Source organism: Ranitomeya imitator, chromosome 4, assembly GCF_032444005.1.
Source record: "Ranitomeya imitator isolate aRanImi1 chromosome 4, aRanImi1.pri, whole genome shotgun sequence".
Lineage (NCBI taxonomy): Eukaryota > Metazoa > Chordata > Amphibia > Anura > Dendrobatidae > Ranitomeya > Ranitomeya imitator.
The window spans coordinates 415806629-415822179 of record NC_091285.1 but is presented as its reverse complement, the minus strand read 5'-3'; positions in this window follow the sequence as shown (position 1 = coordinate 415822179).

The following is a 15551-nucleotide window of genomic DNA, read 5'->3' as shown; positions in this document are numbered from 1 at the left end:
TCCTATCCATCTGGGGGACAGAGAGAAAGACATAACATTTAGAACATCTACATCAGTTGTGAGGACCTTACCGAGAAGATCAGCAGGAAGGTACTACAACACCCAGGCTCTAGAGGAAGGCTACTGATTTCCACCTGGATAAGGGGACTCTGGATCTGCCTTCAGACTGGCCGGACTCTGCCTGCCCTGTGATCTGGTGCTCTGGACTGTGGATGCTGAAACCTTCAGTAAAAAGGTAAAGAGACTGCAACCTTGTGTCCTCGTTCTTCTCTGCGCATCTCACCTTCCACCACATACACACTAGGGAGCCCAGGGGACATACTTCACCTGTGGGAAGGTATACAATCTAGCTGCCATAACATCACCCCAGCGGACCCCTTAAAGCAGCGTCGGTCACCCTGACCAAATACCACAGGTGGCGTCACAAACATATCCCCTTTAAATACCTTTCCCTTTAATTAACGGACCTCCCGAGGGCCACGAACGGGACAGCCACTGTGACATTCCCCTTGAGAACCGAAGGACCCGGTACCGAGTACCCCTAGCCCTTGGGGGGCTCCAACTTTGGCATCACGAACAGGATCTACTTAAGCCTGAAAAATCAGGTCATGTGTGCCTAAGAACTGTGCCAGAATTGTGCTTGAACTGTGATTTACTAAAAGACTGTGTACTGAAAAAGACCGCCAAAATTCCCGCCAAAACCGCCACCATTATAGCGCCATGTGGCATGCAGGGGGAGTGGGGCATGTCATCGTGGGCGTAGCCTGGAAGATTGGTGCGAAAATGGAACAGGCCCCTCACAGATATTACTATGTCCGATAGATATGCCCATCAATGAGGAAGGTCCGCCTCCTGGTCTGGGATGGCGAAGTGAGAAGAAGGAACCGCCCTCCAGAAGAGGAGGAGCTGCAACAACAAGAAGACATTTGGCAGAACCTGGTTGGCAACATGGCAAGCGGAGGTCGGCCAGAAGAGGGGGAAAAAACCCACAGCTGCCCGGCCAATGGGAACAGAGCAGGACCCTACCCGGCTGTATGAACCAGTAAGTTCTTGGAGCAGAGGTGGAAGAGCTGTGTCATCAGCTCCAGAGCTTGTGGCATCACTCGACCACCGGCAACCAGGAGCAGCGATGCAGCTAGCCGCCAGAGCACCAGCCTGCAGAGGAGGATACCAGCACCGGAGACGCCGCGGAGGCAGGTAATGATGTCATCCCTGCCCGGTAGCCAAGAAACCCCTGCTAGTGGTCGTAGACTCACCCCCACCACCACCACCCGGCCGGGTGTGTAGCCGCATCAAGTGTGAAAGGCCCTCGGAGACCCTGAGGACCTCCGACGTCCCGCTGCAGCCCACTAAGCAGACTGTGAACGTCCAGGGAGAGTGGCTGATATTCAGATGGACCCATACCACCACCAACCTGATCGGGTTCCCTGGGGAGGCCCAGCCAGAAGGGGAGAGCATTGAGGTAATCTCCCAGCAAGATTACCACCAACAGCTGGCCCTGCAGCGTGAGGAGTGGGAGGGAATGAAGCAACTCAAATGCCAGGCAGACTGTGAGAAAGGCCTACAGGCCAAAGCCCAGACCAGGCAGATGAGTCAGGAGGACTGGGGCCCACAGCATTATGGGATGGTCGTGACATTCCGCCTTCAAGGAGGCTGGGGTTTCATCAAAGAGCCAGGTCTCTATCCTGATGTTTTTGTGAACCGGCATGATGTGGAGGCGCACCTAATGGAGGGACACCCAGGCCGGGATCTGTATCTGTGTCACATACACGCGACATTGAGGGGACAAAGGATGATAAGCCCTCCATGTCTATAAGTACAAGCCTGAAACCGCAGCATCGCCACCTCACAGCCCTGATTCAGCACCATCAGGAACATCACAATCTCCACCTGAACAGGTGACCCCTGCACCGGTCACCAGGTGCTCCAAGTGCACCCAAACAAATGTGGCACGGAGAACTGTGAGCACACAGACCCCCATCAGGAGTGCGGATGCACTCTATGTAGTACCAGGTGGTCACCAGTACCCAATGGGACTACCTCCGCCAGTACTACCTCCGGAGCAATTCAAATAGAAGAACACTGAAAAGACTGTAGTTACAAAACTTTCCCTTTTCTACTTTAAAACCTGCTTAGGGTTATTCCTTAAAGGGGTCCTCAGTTAAAGAGGATTCCAAGTTCTGCACACGTCCAGGGTTATTTCTACAAGGGGTCCCCTGTTAAAGAGATCCTATGTTTTGTTTGCATTAGTTTTACACAAGTTCAGCGTTACCTTAACCCCTTAGCGACCGAGCCAAATTTTTGAAATCTGACCAGTGTCACTTTATGTGGTAATAACTCTGCAACGCTTCAACAAATCCCAGTGATTTTGAGATTGTTTTTTCGTGACACATTATACTTTATGATAATGGTAAATTTAGTTCAACATTTTTTGTGTTTATTTATAAAAAATATAAAAAATTTGAGAAAAATGTTAAAAAATTAGCAATTTTCTAAATTTGATTAATTATCCCTTTAATCCAGATAGTCATACCACAGCAAACCATTCATAAATAACATTTCCCACATGTCTGCTTTACATCAGCACCATTTGTAAAATGTTATTTTATTTTGTTAGCATTTTAGGAGGTTTAAAAATGTAGCAGCAATTTTTCATTTTTTCAAAGAAATTTACCACATTTATTTTTTTAGGGCCTTATCCATGTTTAAAGTGGCTTTAGGGGTCCCATATATTGGGAAGCCCCCAAATGTGATACCATTTTAAAAACAGCACCCCTAAACATATTGAAAACTGCTGTCAGGTAGTTTATTAACCCTTCAGGTGCTTTACAGGAATTAATGCAAAATGGCATGACAGAAATGAAAATGTGTATTTTTACCACCTAAATGTTGCAAACTTCTAAACAGATTACTATAGCCGGCAGACTCTAAGGCCACTATTTGGTCATGAATTGCCATCGCAAACATCAGGACAACAAAATCATGATCCGAGGGCACCAATTGGGATAAAGAAGAAGCCCCCACACTCTGTTAACCATTTATAATGATGTAGTCACTATTGACAGCAGCATCTAAGGGGTTAAACAGATTTAGAAGGCGCAAATACTGATCGTGGCTGATACAGCAAGTTGTCAGCTATAGTGTACAACCAACAGATGCTGGATTGTCATCTGAATGGGGAGGCTATTCTCTTATATCTCAGGTCAGTTAAAAGACGTATTGGCGGTCATTAAGGTTTAAAGACTGTAGGATCATGGACAGTGAATGATTCCTGAACTGCTTGTAAATAGTTTGCACCTTCTTAAGGGTGCTTCCTACTGGTTTTACAAAGGAAGCTTTTACACAGACTGCCTCTAACAGAGACCACTACTATCCTTGTTGTAAGATTTGCTTTGTTTTACAGACCTGAAGAAAAACCCGTTGGTGCGGCAGAATTCCGGGTCAGGATACACGTCTTGTAGCCAATGTTGGGAGTTCGTCACGGGTCCCTCACATCACGTCACTCATAATGCTAAAACTGACTTGAATTTTGATGATGTGATTGTTTGCACTACCTCATTGAAAGACTTGAGTTTGCCCTTAAAGGGAATGATGAATAGTTGCACTTTGCCAGAATAGAGTTTATATAATAGATAGAATTAAGTTTACATAGTTAATAGTATGTAGCTTGAAGTAAAATTTTTGATAATGCACTTTTGAATAAAAGGGAGTTTGTCACGGAACATCAGCTAGGCAGAGTTGGTATGTTAGGAGAACAGCTGAGCAGACGTGAGAGTCTGTAGCTCCTGGTAGAAAGAAGGAACTGAGAGTTAATTTGAATCTGACGTTTGATATACTTGTGAATAAATTAAAGGAAAATGCAGTGAGCCCGTGCGGGTTGATAGACTGTTAAAGTAAACCCGTGGGGGTTGGTTAACATTTTGCACTTAGAAGAATAAGGAAAATAAATGTTGATTTGCACTTTGAGGTTCTACTTTAGTATACCCTTAGAGGGTACTTGCACTTAGTAAATAGTATACCTGTACGGGTAATTGTGTTTTATAGCTAGATAATAATTGTTTTCTACTTGACTTAAAGTCGCGCACGAAATGTAAATATGTTTTTGTTTGCAACGTTCACGTGTCCTCACCTCCCATAAAGGGAAGCAACAGTTAAATTAATTTGTTATATTGCATTTCAAAAATGTTTATGTCTTCTTGCTAATGTATTGTTATTTTCTTTTCCTAGTCCCGGAGTACTGGATTTAACAGGGGGGGGGGGAGTGCAGCACCCCAGGGTCCTGGTCGTTGCAGTAATATCATTCTTCCACCAGGGGGAATGATGTTACATTTGAAGGCAATAAAGGAGATCACTTTACCAGGTATCACAAACCATACAACACACTTCACACTCCAGTCCACCAGGGGGAGCTATGCTCCTATTTATTAGGGCACTCTTCACAATTAGGTAAAACTGGTGGTCTGGATAGGAAGTCAGTCAGTCCCTGTCAGGCAGACAGAGGGAAAGGAGGAACACCTAGCAGTTGCCGACAGAGTGGTCCCTGACAGGGGTGGGATCCTGTCAGAGGCTTAGACAGAAGGCCACGGAGCTGCGCCTGCCCGACGTGTGGCAGCATCCTAAGAAAGAGACACGAACAGCGAATTGTACTGTAGAGTGTGAGAAACAAAGTCTTAGCAAAAGGAGAGGAAACCAGAAGGAGTTCTGCCCTATACAGGCTGCCTCCTTCTGAGACGCAGGATGCGGTAGCTGGAACACCGAGGGAGCAATCATCTCCATGCCTTGCTCCAGAGACCGGCAGGACAGCTAATTCCACGTTACCTTCCCGACCTATACCCAGGAGGCACGGTGGCAACTTGTGGGGGCTGGGCCGTGCTAGAGTCCCTGTAAAAAGCCTCAGTCCACCAGTCATACGGGTTTGTTCCTATCCATCTGGGGGACAGAGAGAAATACATAACATTTAGAACATCTACATCAGTTGTAAGGACCTTATCAAGAAGCTCAGCAGGAAGGTACTACAACACCCAGGCACTAGAGGAAGGCTACTGATTTCCACCTGGATAAGGGGACTCTGGATCTGCCTTCAGACCGGCCGGACTCTGCCTGCCCTGTGATCTGGTGCTCTGGACTGTGGATGCTGAAGCCTTCAGTAAAAAAGTAAAGAGACTGCAACCTTGTGTCCTCGTTCTTCTCTGCGCCTCTCACCTTCCACCACATACACACTGGGGAGCCCTGGGGACATACTTCACCTGTGGGAAGGTATACCATCTAGCTGCCATAACATCACCCCATCGGACCCCTTAAAGCAGCGTCGGTCACCCTGACCGAATACCACAGGTGGCGTCACGAACATTTCCTCTTTAAAGGCCTTTCCCTTTAATTAACGGACCTCCTGAGTGCCACGGACCGGGTCAGCCACCGTGACATCCCCCTTGAGAACCGAAGGACTCGGTACCGAGTACCCCTCGCCCTTGGCGGCGCTCCACATCCATGACAACCAATGCATTACGAGCCCCAACTCTAGCAGTGGACAGCAGCATTTGTGGTTCTGCAGTTACCTAGCATTATCTTTTTTTTTTTCAGACCAGCAAAAATCTAAAAATAATACGAAATCTCTCAACTTTTTTAAGAACGACATAGTAGAGTTTAAAAAGATTAAATAATTTGAGTACTACATGCATGAAGTGGCACATACGCAATTAGCATGCATTAATCTGGGAATGTCACTGTGCTAAAATGCAAACTAGCAGGCCTTGCTAACCACTGTTCTTCCCATCCACCTTATCTTCTGATTCTTCCTCCTCCCTCATCGTGACAAGTGTTGTCACACAAATCTCCGGCCGCAGAACCTCCACTTCTTTACACCCTACAGTTGGGGTGACTGAGAGTCTGTCAGCTGATATGGAAGTGGACATGCCTGCTGTTTTTGACTGATCTTACATACCAAGGACACCCTATCTTTCTCAATCCACATTACTATCTCTGCCTGCACCTCTCTCACAGTCCAGAAGCTTGTCATGTTCACCCTACTCCACCTTATGTCAGCACAGCAGCAAGCCCTTTGTGCATTTGTGCTCATGTAGAAGATTCTTTCCTCCTACACATGGCAAAGTTAACAGCTTGAACTTCACCATCTTCAATCTACTAATAATAATAACCTTTATTTATATATTGCAAACATATTCCGCCTAGCTTTACAAGTCAGCAGTTCATACTAACAATCAAAAGTTAGCAAGTTTAAGATAATCAAACAATTATAGCAAAAATAATGATGGCCCTGCTCTTCAAAGCTTACCATCTACAATGAGATGAGGGTGAAAAAAAATTACACAGAGTCCTGTGATTATATCGCAAAAAAAAAACAAAAAAAAAAAAAACTGAGCCTTCTGCGTATCCTGCCGACTACGCCAAATTATGTATTGCAAAGTTTTTAACACTAAGGTTCTGATACGGCTTTAAAGAAGGCTACTACTTGCGATATAACGCAATTTTATTTCAAAATACAAAATTAAAGGAATAATATGATTGGATAGTATGATTGCATACACATTTGTATATTTTAAGATACAAAGTACATATAAGGATTAAATTCATATAATGATTAAGGACATATACTCACATCATCCATCACCAAGGGGCTTTTAAACATCATCTGTCTGGAAAATCAGAGAAGCAACACCAAGACAGAGAAACCCTGGAAAATTCACAACACTGCACGGGCGTCCCCAATTATTATTATTATTATTATACATTTTTATAGCGCCATTTATTCCATGGTGCTTTACATGTGAATACGAGGCAAATATAGACAAATACATTAAACATGAGCAGATAACAGGCACACGGGTACATAAGGAGGGAGGACCCTGCCCGCGAGGGCTCACAGTCTGCAGGGGATGGGTGATGAAACACTAGGAGAGGGTAGGGCAGGTTGCGCGGCGGTTCAGTAACTTCAGGATCACTGCAGGCTGTAGGCTTGTCGGAAGAGGTGGGTCTTCAGGTTCTTTTTGAAGGTTTCTATGGTAGGCGAGAGTCTGATGTGTTGGGGTAGAGAGTTCCAGAGTATGGGGCAGGCACGGGAGAAGTCTTGGATGCGGTTGTGAGAAGAAGAGATGAGAGGGGAGTAGAGAAGGAGGTCTAGAGAGGATCGGAGGTTGCGTGTAGGTAGGTACCGGGAGACCATGTCACAGATGTATGGAGGAGAAAGGTTGTGGATGGCTTTGTATGTCATTGTGAGGGTTTTGAACTGGAGTCTCTGGGCGATAGGAAGCCAGTGAAGGGCTTGACATAGGGGAGAGGCTGGGGAATAGCGGGGAGACAGGTAGATTAGTCGGGCAGCAGAGTGTAGGATGGATTGGAGCGGTGCCAGAGTGCTAGAGGGGAGTCCAGAGAGTAGGAGGTTGCAGGTATCTCAACACTGTACACATGTAAGTACAGATACACCAGTTTATGCTTCTGTCTTAGTCATGTTTCTCTGGCCTTACATATATAGTGATTTGCACTATGTTTAGCCCCTTCCCGACCTGTCACGCCATGTAGGCATCCTGAAAGTCAGTACCAATCCGACCTGTGACGCCGATGTGACGTCATGGAGGGATCACGTCCCTGCAGATCGGGTGAAAGGGTTAACTCCAATTTCACCCGATCCGCAGGGACAGGGGGAGTGGCTTTACCACCACATGGCTACGGTCGCTCTGATTGGCTTTTGAAAGTGCAACAGCCAATCAGAGCAATTTGTAATATTTCACCTATGAAATTTGGTGAAATATTACAATCCAGCCATGGCCGATGCTGCAATATTATCAGACATGGCTGGAGACCACGATCTGACCCCCCCACCAACTGACAGCAGCAATCTGCCGCCACTGTCAGTCTTTCCTCCACTCCGTTTTGTGCTCCGTTGCCCTCTGCTGCTTTCCTCTCCCCTCCTCTCCTGTGCTCCCCGCTGTCTGATCCCAGCCCCCCGTACCACTGGAGTCCCGGAGACCCTCCAGGTGTCCGTGCGGCATCTTCGATGGGCGCCGCCATCTTCCAAAATGGCGGGCACATGCGCAGTGCGCCCGCCGAATCTGCTTGCTGGCAAATTCGTTACAGGTACATTTTGATCACTGTAATATAAGCTATCACAGTGATCAAAATAAAAAAAAATAGTAAATAAAGCCCCCCCTTATCACCCCCATAAGTAGGAAAATAATAAAGTAAATAAAATAAATTTATTTTATTTTTCCACTAGGGTTAGGGTTAGAACTAGGATTAGGGCTAGGGTTAGGGTTAGTGTTAGGGATAGGGTTAGGGTTAGGGCTAGGGTTAGGGTTAGGTTTTCGGCTAGGGTTGCAATTAGGGTTAGAATTAGGCTATGTGCACATGGTGCGGATTCATGGCAGTTTTCCATCACGTTTACAGTACCATATAAACCTATGGAAAACCAAATCCACTGTGCCCATGGTGCGGAAAATACAGTGCGAAAACACTGCGCTGTATTTTCTGCAACATGTCAATTCTTTGTGTGGATTCCGCAACGATGTATACCTGTTCCTCAATAGGAATCCGCAGGTGAAATCCGCACAAAAACACTGGAAATCCGCAGTAAATCCACAAGTAAAACGCATGGTGGTCATGCAGTCAAATGTAAACATGAAACTCCTCGCCGGAGGTGCCAGCATTCTAGGGGCTTGACTGCATACAAAACATGACCACACTGGCGCTGAGCTCATACATGAATTGACACTAGCGCATGGCCGTGCGGTCATGAGAACCCTTTATAGCTGTAGTACCTACAGGACCTTCCAAGAAGGACCAATGGAAGGCTGCGACAGAACTTGATCAGGTACAGGGCCTTCCTGTAGGACCAATGGAAGTTGCTGCAGTATCTGAGCATGTGACCCTTGATCTCCACTGAGAGATCTTGCCCTGGGCATGCTCAGTGTGTGCAAAAGCAGGACTTAGTCCCAGAAAAGCCTGCTCGCCGCAGACCAGTGCAGGGTACAATAGTAAAGCCTGGAGAGGCAGCAGTAACCCTTTGCACAGTATCAGATTCAGTGAGACGCTGGGACCGACGTCTCTGCTGAGCAGGCTCCACTGCGGCAGATGCAGAATGGGAGACCGCAGCAGACATGGTTTGAGATTCCCCCTGTGCAGCGGCGGGAACTCAACTCCTAACATCCGCTAGTCTGATCCATTGCATCAGTGTTTCACAATCTGCAACGGATCCATTGAGCCAACGGATTGTCACTGACGGAAAAAAACTGATGTGTGAAAGGGGCCTAACACAAGCCATTATGTCAGGACTTTGTTGCTGTTTCCTGTGCCCTGATTGGCTAGCCACAATGTGCACACGTAAAGTTAGAAAATATTTTTATTAAATACTGTTTACAAGCATGCCGCGCCTATGAGCTCTGCAAACCCCCTCCCCTCTTCAAACACGTGGCCTTTGCTCATGATACACCATCATTATCATAGCCAAAGTGCTGAAAATACATTAGTGACAACACAAATATTTTAACACACTGTTTACCGAATATTACCGATTTTATCCATTTTTATAACATTTTGCTTGTGCTTCCGATCACGAAACCGAATGTGCCATATTCGTGATGAATTCATGTTTGCCGATCGTTTTTCAAACAAATTCATCCATCATTATTGATGATGACTACATGATATGTGACCAATTGATTACTGTCCACTCCATGCAGAGTCAACACTTCGGTATGTATACAGTCTCTGGAAGGCAGGCAGGTCAGAAAAGAAAAAATTATCAAAAATGATTAGAAAATTGTTTCAAGTGATCAAATTATCAAACTAAAATATTTTGAAATCTGTAAATGGAATTTTCTGTAACAAAATAAACATAACCCAGGAATCAGTAGCACCAATTTACAATATAATATACAGCTCTGACAAAAATTAAGAGACCACCACATCAAAACCCTGTCATGGGCAGCCCAATCTCCAGACCTGAACCCCATTGAAAACCTCTGGAATGTAATCAAAAGGATAATGGATAGTCACAAGCCATCAAACAAAGAAGAACTGCTTAAATTTTTGCGCCAGAAGCAGTGTGAAAGACTGGTGGAAAGCATGCCAAGACGCATGAAAGCTGTGATTAAAAATCATGGTTATTCAACAAAATATTGATTCCTGAACTCTTCCTGAGTTAAAACATTAGTATTGTTGTTTCTAAATGATTATTACCTTGTTTTTTTTTGCATTATTTGAAGTCTGAAAGCACTGTGTTTTTTTAACTTTGACCATTTTTCTTTGTCAGAAAAAAATACAAAATGTATTGCTTGGAAATTTGGAGACATATCGTCAGAAGTTTATAGAATAAAAGAGCAATTTACATTTTATTCAAAAATATACCTATAAAGAGAAAGATCAGAAAAACTGAACATTTTGCAGTGGTCTCTTAATTTTTGCCAGAGCTGTATTTGACATCATGGACCAGTTGGTTTATCTGCTGGTGAAACAAACTGATGCACATAAGCAAAGTTGTACTGCCGGAACAGCCAAATTCAGTTATACCTGCACTGTGTCCTTTCTCAAGAAAATACCCTGAACTCTGATACAATGAACTTCTGGATTAGCAGATTGAAAAAGTGGAAAGAAGTGACACAGTTTGCTGCATGCATACTTTCATGTCCAGCCTCCAGTGTACTGCCTTACAAGGGATTCAGAATGGGCGCTGACTTTGTCACAACAAAATAGACAGGTTATGCCTGTGTCAGTGAGCTTCATCCACCTACGACTGCTCCCACTAATTAAATGTGCCATACAATCTGCCTGCCTCATTGTCTGCTGTCTGTCTTCTATACTACTCTGCTACCACTGGTGCCAATGACCTAAGCTCGGCCAGGCATCTGCTGCTTGTTCATCATTTCTTTTATACTGTAGGACTGTTGCTTTCAGAGCTTCCATTTCGGGTACTGCACTGCCACACCTCTCTTTTCCTGCCCCATCATATCCCTTTAAATTGCCATTTGGGCTGTGATCTAACCAGGCCAGCTACACATCTCCTGGCTAACCACTGTGTTTTACAGCTACAACATACAGCGGATGTGAAGGATACTAACCTGAACATACATAAGCATGAAACAGCTCCCAAAATCTGGCTAATTTTTGAAAGGCTTTTTGAAAAGACATTATTTTTTCACTGCTCCCTACAAATGAGGATCATTTTTAGTCAGCTTGATAAAAGTCTTTGAACTTGTCAATTGCTTATTTTGTGAAAAGTAAACCTGTTTCAGATCCTAAAAAAGGATAATTTTTGTGATACGAAGTTGAGTAGCTATTACTTATTCACATTCAAAACAATACATCTTTTTGCCTGCAAACAACAAAGCTTTTGATACTTCCCAAACAATGATCATTTTTTTATTCAGCTGTGTGAAAATGCCACGGCTTCTTCTGTTTGCTCTGCTTATGCATACACACCAGAAAGGCAGGTATCTTCACTCCCAAAAAAGGATAATTTTATCACTTTTTCTACAATTGAAATAGCATGACAAGCCTGAAAATTCATTGTGGTATTAAATAGCCGATTCTTTTACCACTGGTTATATTACCAGCCATTGTAACCTGGCCAGATAGGTTGAGGTCATTTGGAAATTAGCCCTTTCATGACATGCGATGTGCATGTACTGCACATGTCATATCTCCCCCTTTGATGTGGGCTCTGGCGCTGAGCCCACATTTTTCCCAACACATGTCAGATGCCCAGTACAGCCGTCGGTGGAATTGCGATCCACCCGCAGCTATTATCCTGTTAAATGCCACTGTCAAACTGATAGCAACATTTAATGCACGTTTCTGGCAATCGGAATGGAAATCCGCCCATCGTTGACCTCATCATGTGATTGTGGTTCACCGATGGGTTGGCATGACAACCAGAGGTCTCCTACAGACCTCTATGGTTGTCATTGCCGGCTTGCTAGGAACACCACCTGGTGGTCGGCACGCATAGCAAGTTAGCAATTCTGCTACATACAGGTGATCTGATCATCGTCTGAATGTAGCAGAGCCGATTGGGTTATGGCAGCTTCTAGTCTCCTACGGAGATGAATGAAGCATGCCAAAAGTAAAAAAAAGTTCTTAAAAATATAAAAAATATAAAAAATATATAAAAGTTCAAATCCCCCCCCTTTCGCCCTATTCAAAATAAAACAATTTTAATAAAACTCAAACATACACATATATGGTATCCCCGAGTTCAGAATCGCCCGACCTATCACTATTAAAAAAAGAATTAACCCGATCGCTAAACATCGTAGCCAGAAAAAAAGTAAAAACACCAGAATTACATTTTTATGGTCACTGCAACATTGCACTAAAATACAATAATGGGCGATCAAAAGATCATATCTGCACCAAGATGGTATCTTTAAAAACATCAGTTCAGCACACAAAATATAAACCCTCACTGAACCTGAGATCACGAAAAATGGAGATGCTATGGGTCTCGGAAAATGACGCAAATTTTTAATTTATTTTTTAACAAACTATGGATTTTTTTTCACCACTTGAATAAAAAAGAACCTGCACATGTTTGGTGTCTACAAACTCGTAATGGCCTGGAGAATTATAATGGCAGGTCAGTTTTAGAATTTGGTAAACATGGTTAAAAAAAAAATCAAAAAAACTGTTGTGGAATTGCACTTTTATTCCAATTTCACCGCAATTGGAATTTTTTCCCTTTTTTGAGTACATGATATGGTAAAACCAATGGTGTCCTTCAAAAGTACAACTTGTCCAGCAAATAAACAATCCCTTATATGCCCATATTAATGGAAAATAAAAAAGTTATGGCTCTGGGAAGAAGGAGAGCGAAAAACAAATACAAAAATGAAAAAAGGCTCCATCTTCAAGGGGTTAATAAAGTTGTGCTTGTTTTACAAATCTCACAACAGGTTCAATACAAACCTAGGAGAAGTACAAATTAGAGGGGTTTTAGAATTGTCAATTGCTGCAAATTAACTTCCAACAAAAACAATTCTTAAATTCGGCAAAGCCAGCAAATATGATTTTCAAGTGATATGCTCATCTCTAGTCATGTTCTGTTTAGGAGATTTTCCTTATTTATAAAGATAAATTAGTGCATGTTTATGGAGAAAGCTTTTCACAGTATTTTACAATAATAACTGTGGAATTAATGTCATACATACTGTACCCTTATTAGCTTTAATACTTTAAGAAACTGTTTCTTTAAATATTCAACACTTGCTCACTTCTCGAACCATTTACAGATCTCCAGAGAACATCACTATAACCAGAAGTGAGTATGACAAATTACACCTTCAATACACTTTTCCCTTGATTCACACTCCAGTACTTCAACTTCACTCATCCTATTAATGTAACTGTTCTCAGCAACTCTATTTAGTCAGTTACTATTTTCTTTCTATGATTTCCTTTGTGTAACAAATAATACTGTAGAAAAACAATCACAAATCACAATCACTTCCTCAAAATCCATAGATATTTTTTACTCACCTATCAATTCCAGAGAGTTTAAGCTCAATTATATGTTAGAAAGCAGAAATACCTTCTAATTATGCTGATTTGAGGGCACTATGATTATCTTTTATATCTAAATGACTTAACTAACTTAAAAAACAATCAATAATGTTCAAATACAATGCCAGAAGTTATTATGGTATTACTATTATTTTTAAGGTTTAGCGTGACATGTCTAAGATTAGGTTTCCTTTATCTGCCTGTGACAATTAAGGAACATAGTGCTCAGTTACTGGTTTTGATCAAAATAATGGCTCAGCACAGTCAATACATTTTTCACGCTTTGACCCAAAAAGAAATCACAGCATGACTGCAGTGCTTCCATCAAAGGCAAGAGAAAAAAAATCTAAAGTAGCTGTTTATTGTGGGTAATCAAGATTTTCCTTTATTCCTGATTAACTGTCTTCCATGGGCACTGAAATCATAATGGTGTCTTCTGCTATCATAACTTCAACATTTTCATTGACTGGTTTGGGAATTTAAAGAGTAGATTCACTTTCAAATATCATGATTTTTGACACTTGCTGATATAAAAAGTATTTCAAGCTCTCCTTCTAATGCAGCTTGCCTTACAAAGAGCACAGAGCTCCTATTCTCAAATCTATGCATCTCCTCACAATATTATATACCTCCTGACAGTTGAATAGCTATAAGAGGAGAATGGGAAAAAGTGGGCAATCTTCTAGGACCACTTACATAGTAGGACCAACCTGGATCGACTACCACTCTAAACTGTATCAACATGCATAAGACGCCAATACAATTAGAGAGGATATCCAAGCACTAACAGGCATGCAGTTGCTAATAGAGGCAAACACCTTCCTCTTGTACTCGGCACTAGAGTTGAGCGACTTTTACTTTTTTCGGATCGAGTCGGGTTTCGCGAAACCCGACTTTGTCAAAAGTCGGGTAGGGTGAAATCGGCCGATTATTGCAAAAAGTCGGGGGCCGACTGAAACACGAAACCCAATGCAAATCAATGGGGAATCAAAGTCATCCTCAGAGGAGGACAGGAAAACACCTACAGTGCCCATTTTAATGCCAAAAACATCAATTCTTATTATTTAAGATTGTCAATCTTAATTTACTTTATAACAGCTAAGCATTGAAAACTGGGGGTCATTTGGCTAAAGTTGTGGGGGGGTGAGGCTGGCTCAAGATTTTCGTGGGCCCAGGAAACGCAGAATATGCCACTGCGGTGGAGCAAGGAGAGGTAAGTATTTCAACTTTGTCTTAAAGCAGTTCAAAATTGGTAACAGAACTAAGCAGGCGGCATTGCTTTGTTCAGTGGAAGACAACTGTAATGAGTGGCAGACACAGATAGTAGGCCCAAATAATAAAATAGGCTAAATGCAGTTCAAAACTGGTAACAGGACTAAATAGGCGGCATTGCTTTGTTCAGTGGAGGACAACTGTAATGAGTAGGGTTGAGCGAAACGGGTCGAAAATTTTCAGAAGTCGCCGACTTTTGGCAAGGTCGGGTTTCATGAAACCCGACCCGACCCCTGTGTGGGGTCGGCCATGAAGTCGGCGATCTTCTGAATCTGGAATCGGAATTCCGATACCGATTCCCGATATGTTTAAGATATCGGGAATTGGTATCGGAATTCAGATTTAAGTGTAAAATAAAGAATTAAAATAAAAAATATCGCCATACTTACCCTCTGACGCGCCCTGGTACTAACCAGAAACCTTCCTTCCTTAGAATCAGCCTTCCAAGACCTTGCGGTGACGTCGCGGCTTGTGATTGGTCGCGCGGCCGCCCATGTGACGGCTCGCGCAACCAATCACAAGCCGCGACGTCACCGCGACGTCACCGAAGGTCCTAAAAGGGCTGATTCTTAGGAAGGAAGGCTGCCGGAAAGAAGCAGGGCGCGTCCGAGGGTAAGTATATACCTAATAGGAATATACTTACCATCTGACGCGCCCTGCTTGTTTCCGGCAGCCTTCCTTCCTAAGAATCAGCCCTTCCAGGACCTTCGGTGACGTCGCGGTGACGTCGCGGCTTGTGATTGGTCGCGCGAGCCGTCACATGGGCGGCC